The sequence below is a fragment of the Peromyscus californicus genome, unplaced genomic scaffold (genome assembly GCF_007827085.1).
Source record: "Peromyscus californicus insignis strain IS unplaced genomic scaffold, ASM782708v3 Scaffold_4__1_contigs__length_199733344, whole genome shotgun sequence".
NCBI lineage: Eukaryota > Metazoa > Chordata > Mammalia > Rodentia > Cricetidae > Peromyscus > Peromyscus californicus.
This window is the reverse complement of record NW_026294562.1, coordinates 176,692,171-176,698,170: the sequence shown is the minus strand read 5'-3', so window position 1 is coordinate 176,698,170 and position 6,000 is coordinate 176,692,171. Positions and strand designations below refer to the sequence as shown.

The following is a 6,000-nucleotide window of genomic DNA, read 5'->3' as shown; positions in this document are numbered from 1 at the left end:
GATACTGAGTCGGTTGAGGACAGTGGATGAGGACTGGAGAGAATGGGCTAGGGTGCAACTGGGGAGAGTTAACCAAGGAAGTGGCCGGGCTTCTGTTCTGATTCTCTTCTTGACACATCAATGTGATTGAAAATCCAACCAAATCCCAAATCTGGGTCCGAGTGATGCCCTGAGGAGACTACACTGGTTTTGGGGGGAGGGATTGTTTTGGGGTTTTTTGTTTTGTTTTGTTTTTTTGACAGGATGCTCTTGGCCTGAGAGGATATGGTGATCTGTGGAGACAGCATGGGAGTGGAAGGTGCTTAGGGAGGTCAGTGAACCCCAATCCTTCACATGAAGACCGACTTTGACATAGTAGGAGCTTGGTCGTGGAGACTCCCATTTCCTGATTGGAGGCCACTGGGTAGGCGAGTCTATGAACAACAGCATTCATCATGAGAAGGAGCGTTAGGACAAGGGAAGGCAATTCTGCACACACGAGGGTGGGAGCCGGAGAGTTCTGCGTTCTGAAACTGTTCCAGATGCATTAGAAGCTGGAGATTGGGGCTGGGGAGGAGATGTGCTTGGCATGCAAGCAGAAGATCTGAGTTCCAATCCCCAGAACCCTTTAGAAAAGGGTTTTGTTGCATTGTTGCCTGGATGGTGGTGGTGCATGCCTTTAATGCCAGCATTTGGGAGAGGCAAGGGAAGGAGGATCTCTATTGAGAGTCGCTGGTAGCAAAAGTCCATGGAGTATACAGCAGGTGACAACTAGAGTTCAGAAGGTCAACCTATCAGAACTAAGGGTTCTGTTAGAGGAAACCATCATGCAAGGTGTTATGGAATTCCTGCCTTTTGAATGATTTGACTCTTTCTGGTTGTAAACTTCTTGTACAATAACAGCTACTGTTCTCCCCATTTACCATGCATTTCCACGTTATGTGTACATGTAACTTCATGACTACATCTCAATCTTGGGCACAACTTTCCCTATACATTTTGGGTAATTGGACAACTGTCCCCAGCTATGTTTATTTTTTCCATTAACATACATCTGGTCAGGGCCATTCTCAGGACAAAAGTATTTCGGCTAAGATGCTTTTTTTCCAAGGACAAAACTGCACATAGATAAACATTTGTTCATCTCACTTACAGATAACAGAAAATAACCACTAGCAATGAAATCCCCAAGTCCTTACCTTCACCCCAGGTTATTCATATAAGACCCTAACTTAAGAGATTTACTGCTCACATTCCTGGGATGATGTTTTAGCCTCTTGCTAGTTACTGAGTTAAGGTAGTTATTTCCCACTGACCTAAGGAGATATCTGATAAGGCCAGGCGAGTGGTAGGTGCCAAGCTTCGTTTCCTGTGCAAATTAAGTTTTAATTCCTCCTCAGCCAGGTACTATCCCTAGATTTTCTCCTCAACAATTACTCTGAATGAAAGTGCTTTTACTGACCAAATGCTACTTGCTCTGACCTAGGTTGCCTAGCAACCGATCATACCTCCCCCTCCCTTCCAGAAAGCAGCTGCCAAAGACAGTTTACTTTTTAGTGACTTATTGACCCCTAACTTTCTACCTAGCCATTTCTAGATTATAGTTTGAGCACATAAATTCCCTAATTGATCTTAGCCTTTAGTTGACCCTACCAGAGAACTCCCCTTTAGTCACTCCCCTTTTGGGTTGTAATTGGAAGCTGATAATTATTGCTTTATGTGTGGATCCCTATCACCTCTCTCCGCGACCCTGAAAACTTCAAGTCTCACCTTGCTTTGCCAAAGAATTACTGCTTGTGTATATACCGGTTCCCACACAGCCCTTGGGAAATTGATTGAGAAGAACAAAGATGAGGACGGAGATGGAAAGAACTAGATAGAGATGAGAGATCAGCAGAAGGGACTGAGAGCAGGAGGGACTGAGAGCAGAAGGGACTGAGAGCAGAAGGGACTGAGAGCAGAAGGGACTGAGAGCAGGAGGGACAGAGAGCAGAAGAGACTGAGATGGAAAGAACTAGATAGAGATGAGAGATCAGCAGAAGGGACTGAGAGCAGGAGGGACTGAGAGGAGCTAAGTAAGAGAACAGGAAAGAAACTGTGTAGATAGAATTTACTTAGAAGAATAGAGGAATGGACTAAAGAACTCAATGTGCTTAGATTCATTGAATATCCCACAGATTAGAATCCTCAGCTGGTTGTTAGACTCTTCCACGGACCCTGGGAGCAAACAATATAAGCTGGACCTTTTCTTGTTTTCGGTAGATCTCTTCGAGTTCAAGGCCAGCCTGGTCTACAAAGAGAGTTCCAGGATAGCCAGGGCTACACAGAGAAACCCTGTCTCTAAAAACCAAAGCCAACAAACAAACAAACACACAGGGCACTGTCACACACACCGGACACACTGTCACACACACCACCCTCATCGATGTTGGGGGTGGAGACAGGAGGACCACTGGGCCTTGTTGGCCACCATCAGGGAGCTCCTGGTGGACTGAGAGACCTTGTCTTGAGGAAGTATGGTGGAGAGTGATGGAGAGTGACATGCAGTTCTCCCTTGGTCTCCATGCCCACACACAGAAGCATATAACGGCAGACACATTTACACACACACACACACACACACACACACACACACACAAACAAACAATATAAAAACTAAGTAACTCTTCAGAGGTTTTGGAGAATTAGCCTCTGGGCTGATAGTGGTGCAGGGGTCAGATAAGCTCACAGCCCAGATGGCACTGGTCATTGAGACTTGGGGGAAAGAACTTAATCGGTGTTTACTTGATGAGACTTTGTGTAGAGGGCTAGTCACATCACTGTTCTTTCTCTCTCTCCCAAATTTTCTGCATCCGATCAAACTCCCTGCCTGTGAGCCCTTCCACAGTCAGGTCTCAGACCATCGGAATCATCCAGTGTGATCCAGTGTCAACAGAACAAGAAGATGTAGAAGATGTGGGTTCTCATGCCCAGTCCCAGTCCTCCGTGCAGAAAGTGTCCGGCCTCCAGACTTAGAGGTGAGCTGGCAGCCTCTTCATGCCAGCGGGCGGGAGGGGCTGTGGAGGAATGAAGACTTTATAAGCCTGCAGAGAGACTCAGCTCCCAGCTCACCACCCGTCCTGGACACCTGCCGCCATGTGGTGTCTGCTTCTGTGCCTCATCCTGTCTCTGGGGAAATATGGTGAGAATTTGGGGTGCATGGGAAGGGGACCAGACTCCTCCAGCTTCTCCCCCATAAGTCCTTCCTCTCAGCCCAGCAGCCCAGCTTCACCTTCCAGCCAGCAGCCTGCTTAGGCCCGGGGACTGGGCTCTTATTTCCGGTGGTGCCAGCGTGACACCCCATCTCCACCCCTCCATGCTGCACAGACCTTCCCACCCCCTGTCTTCTGAATCTACCCTGAGGCCCTGAGCATCTCCTCTTCTCTTAGTCCACTCCCTGCCCCCAGGCACTTTACCTCAGGGGCAGGTCCCGGGTCATCTCTGTCTGTCACTGTGGGATTCAGAATCCTCCACTGGAGGCCGCCAGTCTGCACCGCAACCTCCTTAGCCCAACCGAGACAGACTGCCATTCACCAGGTGTCACTGTCACGCTAGCCCTCAACCTGACTTCTGTCCCCCAGTCCTGTTGCTGGGAACACAGGTCCCATGGCGCATGCTGTTTTATCACATAGCTAAGAGATCTAGTCAGAGACCAAATAGCCCCCCTAAACCCTGCAATCTGGAATTGGGGTTCTGGAATTTCCTCCTTATTCTGACTCCAACTGAACTCTCATCAGTGGGGCGGGGGTGATCAAAGCCTCGGCTCTCTAGAACTGCTTCCCGGGTCTACATCCTTTCAAACTTGCAATCCAGTCTGTCCCTACCCTTTCCCGCTCTGCTCCCTCAGCACTAGGCAGGATTCCCTCCCAACAAGCAGACATCACCCACAGGAGCTCTTTCCTCCATTTCAGGAACTCTCTGTTCCTGAGAACCCACAATTTACGCTCTCACCCGTCCCATTCCCCTGCTCACCTCAAATCCCTGGAGCCCATGCAGCTCCAGACACTGACTTCATCAGCTGTCTCCCAGTCTGCTGTCTGAGGTCAGCTTTGTGCACAGGGCATGATGTCTCTCTAATCAGGTCACATACCAGGTGACACTCCTAAAATTCAGTCCATTCTAGCACCCCTTAATCCTGACCTCAGTTCTGGTCCTCTGCCCATGTCCCTCCACACCCTCAGGACAGCTTCCCCTCCCAAGCCCTTTTCCATGCCAACCCCGGGCCCTACCCAGCATTCCTTTCTACAGGTGCCCGGCCCCTCATCGAGTCCAGGATCATCAGTGGCTGGGAGTGTGAGAGACATTCCCAACCCTGGCAGGTGGCTGTGTATCATTATCACAGGGTCCTGTGTGGGGGTGTCCTGGTGCACCCCCAGTGGGTGCTCACAGCTGTCCACTGCATCAGCCGGTAGGATGGGCTAGGATGTGGCTTGTGGGCAGAGCCTGACATGTTAGAGGCCCTGGAATCCATCTCCTAAACACATTAGTAGAAGAAGGGCAGTGTGGGAGGGGGCCTTCTATTCTTCAAGGAAGAACATGTCACCCTCCTCCTTGAATGACCTCATGTGAGATAGGGGTCTGAGGGATGAAGGATGGTGAAGGATGGAAGATGGTTCAGGAAGCCTGGGGGCGGCAGAGCTGGGGCTGGCCCACCTCCACTCCATGACCACCTGGGTCTCTCCCCATGTTCCTGTCTTGCTGTCCCTTGGCATCTTGTTCTCTGTGTGACCGTGTGGGCTTGGGTTTGGGTTTTGGTCTCTTCTCCTTCCCTGTCTCCTTGTCTGTGTGTCTCCCCTATCTCTGTCCTCCTCTGGGTGTCTCTTTCTGTCACTATGTGTCTCCCCCTCCAAATCTCTGGCCAACCTTCTCTGGGTCTGGGTCTCACCCTCCCTCTTCCATTTCTACTGGCCACACTGGAGAACAGGCTTGAGCGGAACCAAGCAGACAGGAAGAGGTGTCCCCAGTATGCGTGTGTGAGAGAAGTCCTCAGCTTCCCCTGACCAACCTGTCCACTCCGGGGACACACGGAGGAAGGCTGGGCTGAGCTGGGTGTGGGTGAGGGCAACTGGGTGTGGGCAGGGAACTGGGAGAAAATGGGATCGGACCTGGGGCTGTGGCCACAGCCCGCAGGCCAGAGAAACTCAGGCCAGCCCTGGTGCTCCTGAGTGGCTCTCAGGCCTCTCTGTTCCATTTCTCATTCTCTCTACTTCCTGCCTCCCTCGCCTGCTCTGTCTACCCTTCTTTGCCTTTTGTCTGTCCCCATTGCTCCCGTCCCCTCGTCCCACGTCCTTGCTGCCCCCGTGTGCTTTCTAATGGTGCTCTTCCCTGCCCCTTCCCTCCGTTTCCTTTCTAGCTCTCTCCTTTCAGTCATGTGTGTGTGGTGTATGTGTGTGTGCTGCTGGTGTGTGTGTGTGAGTGTGAGTGTGCATGTGGAGGCCAAAGGTGGCTGTCAGCTGCCTCCCTCTCTTGCTCTCCAGCTTATGTTTTTCAACCTTTTTTATCGCATGCATTTGTTTTGTGTGTGTGAGTACGTGTACATGTGAGCATGCATGCCATTGCACACAACTGGCGGCGGTCACAAGACAGCCTGCAGTAGTCAGTTCCCTCCTCCACCATGTGGGGCCTGGGATTGAACTCGGGTCATGCAGCTTGGCTGCAAGCGCCCCCACACACTGGGCTGTCTCACCGGCCCCATCTTTTTTATTAAGTCACCTTAATAAAAAAATTATCTATATGAGTGTTTGGCCTGTACGTATGTCTGTGACCATGTGTGTGCCTGGTGCCTGGAGACCTGAGGATGGCCTGCAACTGGAGTTACAAACAGTCGTGAGCCACCGTGTTTGTGCTGGGACTTGAACTCAGGTCCTCTGGAAGAGCAGCCAGTGCTCTTCACCACTGAGCCCTCATCTATCCAGCCATTCTCCATCCCTATTTTTTTTTTCAAAAGAAGCTGAAATGTCCAGCATAGCTGGCTGCCAGGCA

General features: G+C 50.8%; 1 protein-coding gene across 1 annotated transcript in view; it reads right to left on the bottom strand.

Annotated features, from left to right (window-relative positions):
* Positions 1-991: 991 nt before the first annotated feature.
* LOC128124437 (uncharacterized) overlaps positions 992-6,000 on the bottom strand; it is a 52,034-nt gene continuing 47,025 nt past the window's right edge. Inside the window, exon 8 of the transcript XR_008222852.1 lies at positions 992-3,035. The gene's annotated coding sequence lies outside the window, so the exon portion shown is untranslated. The remainder of the gene's footprint in view (positions 3,036-6,000) is intronic.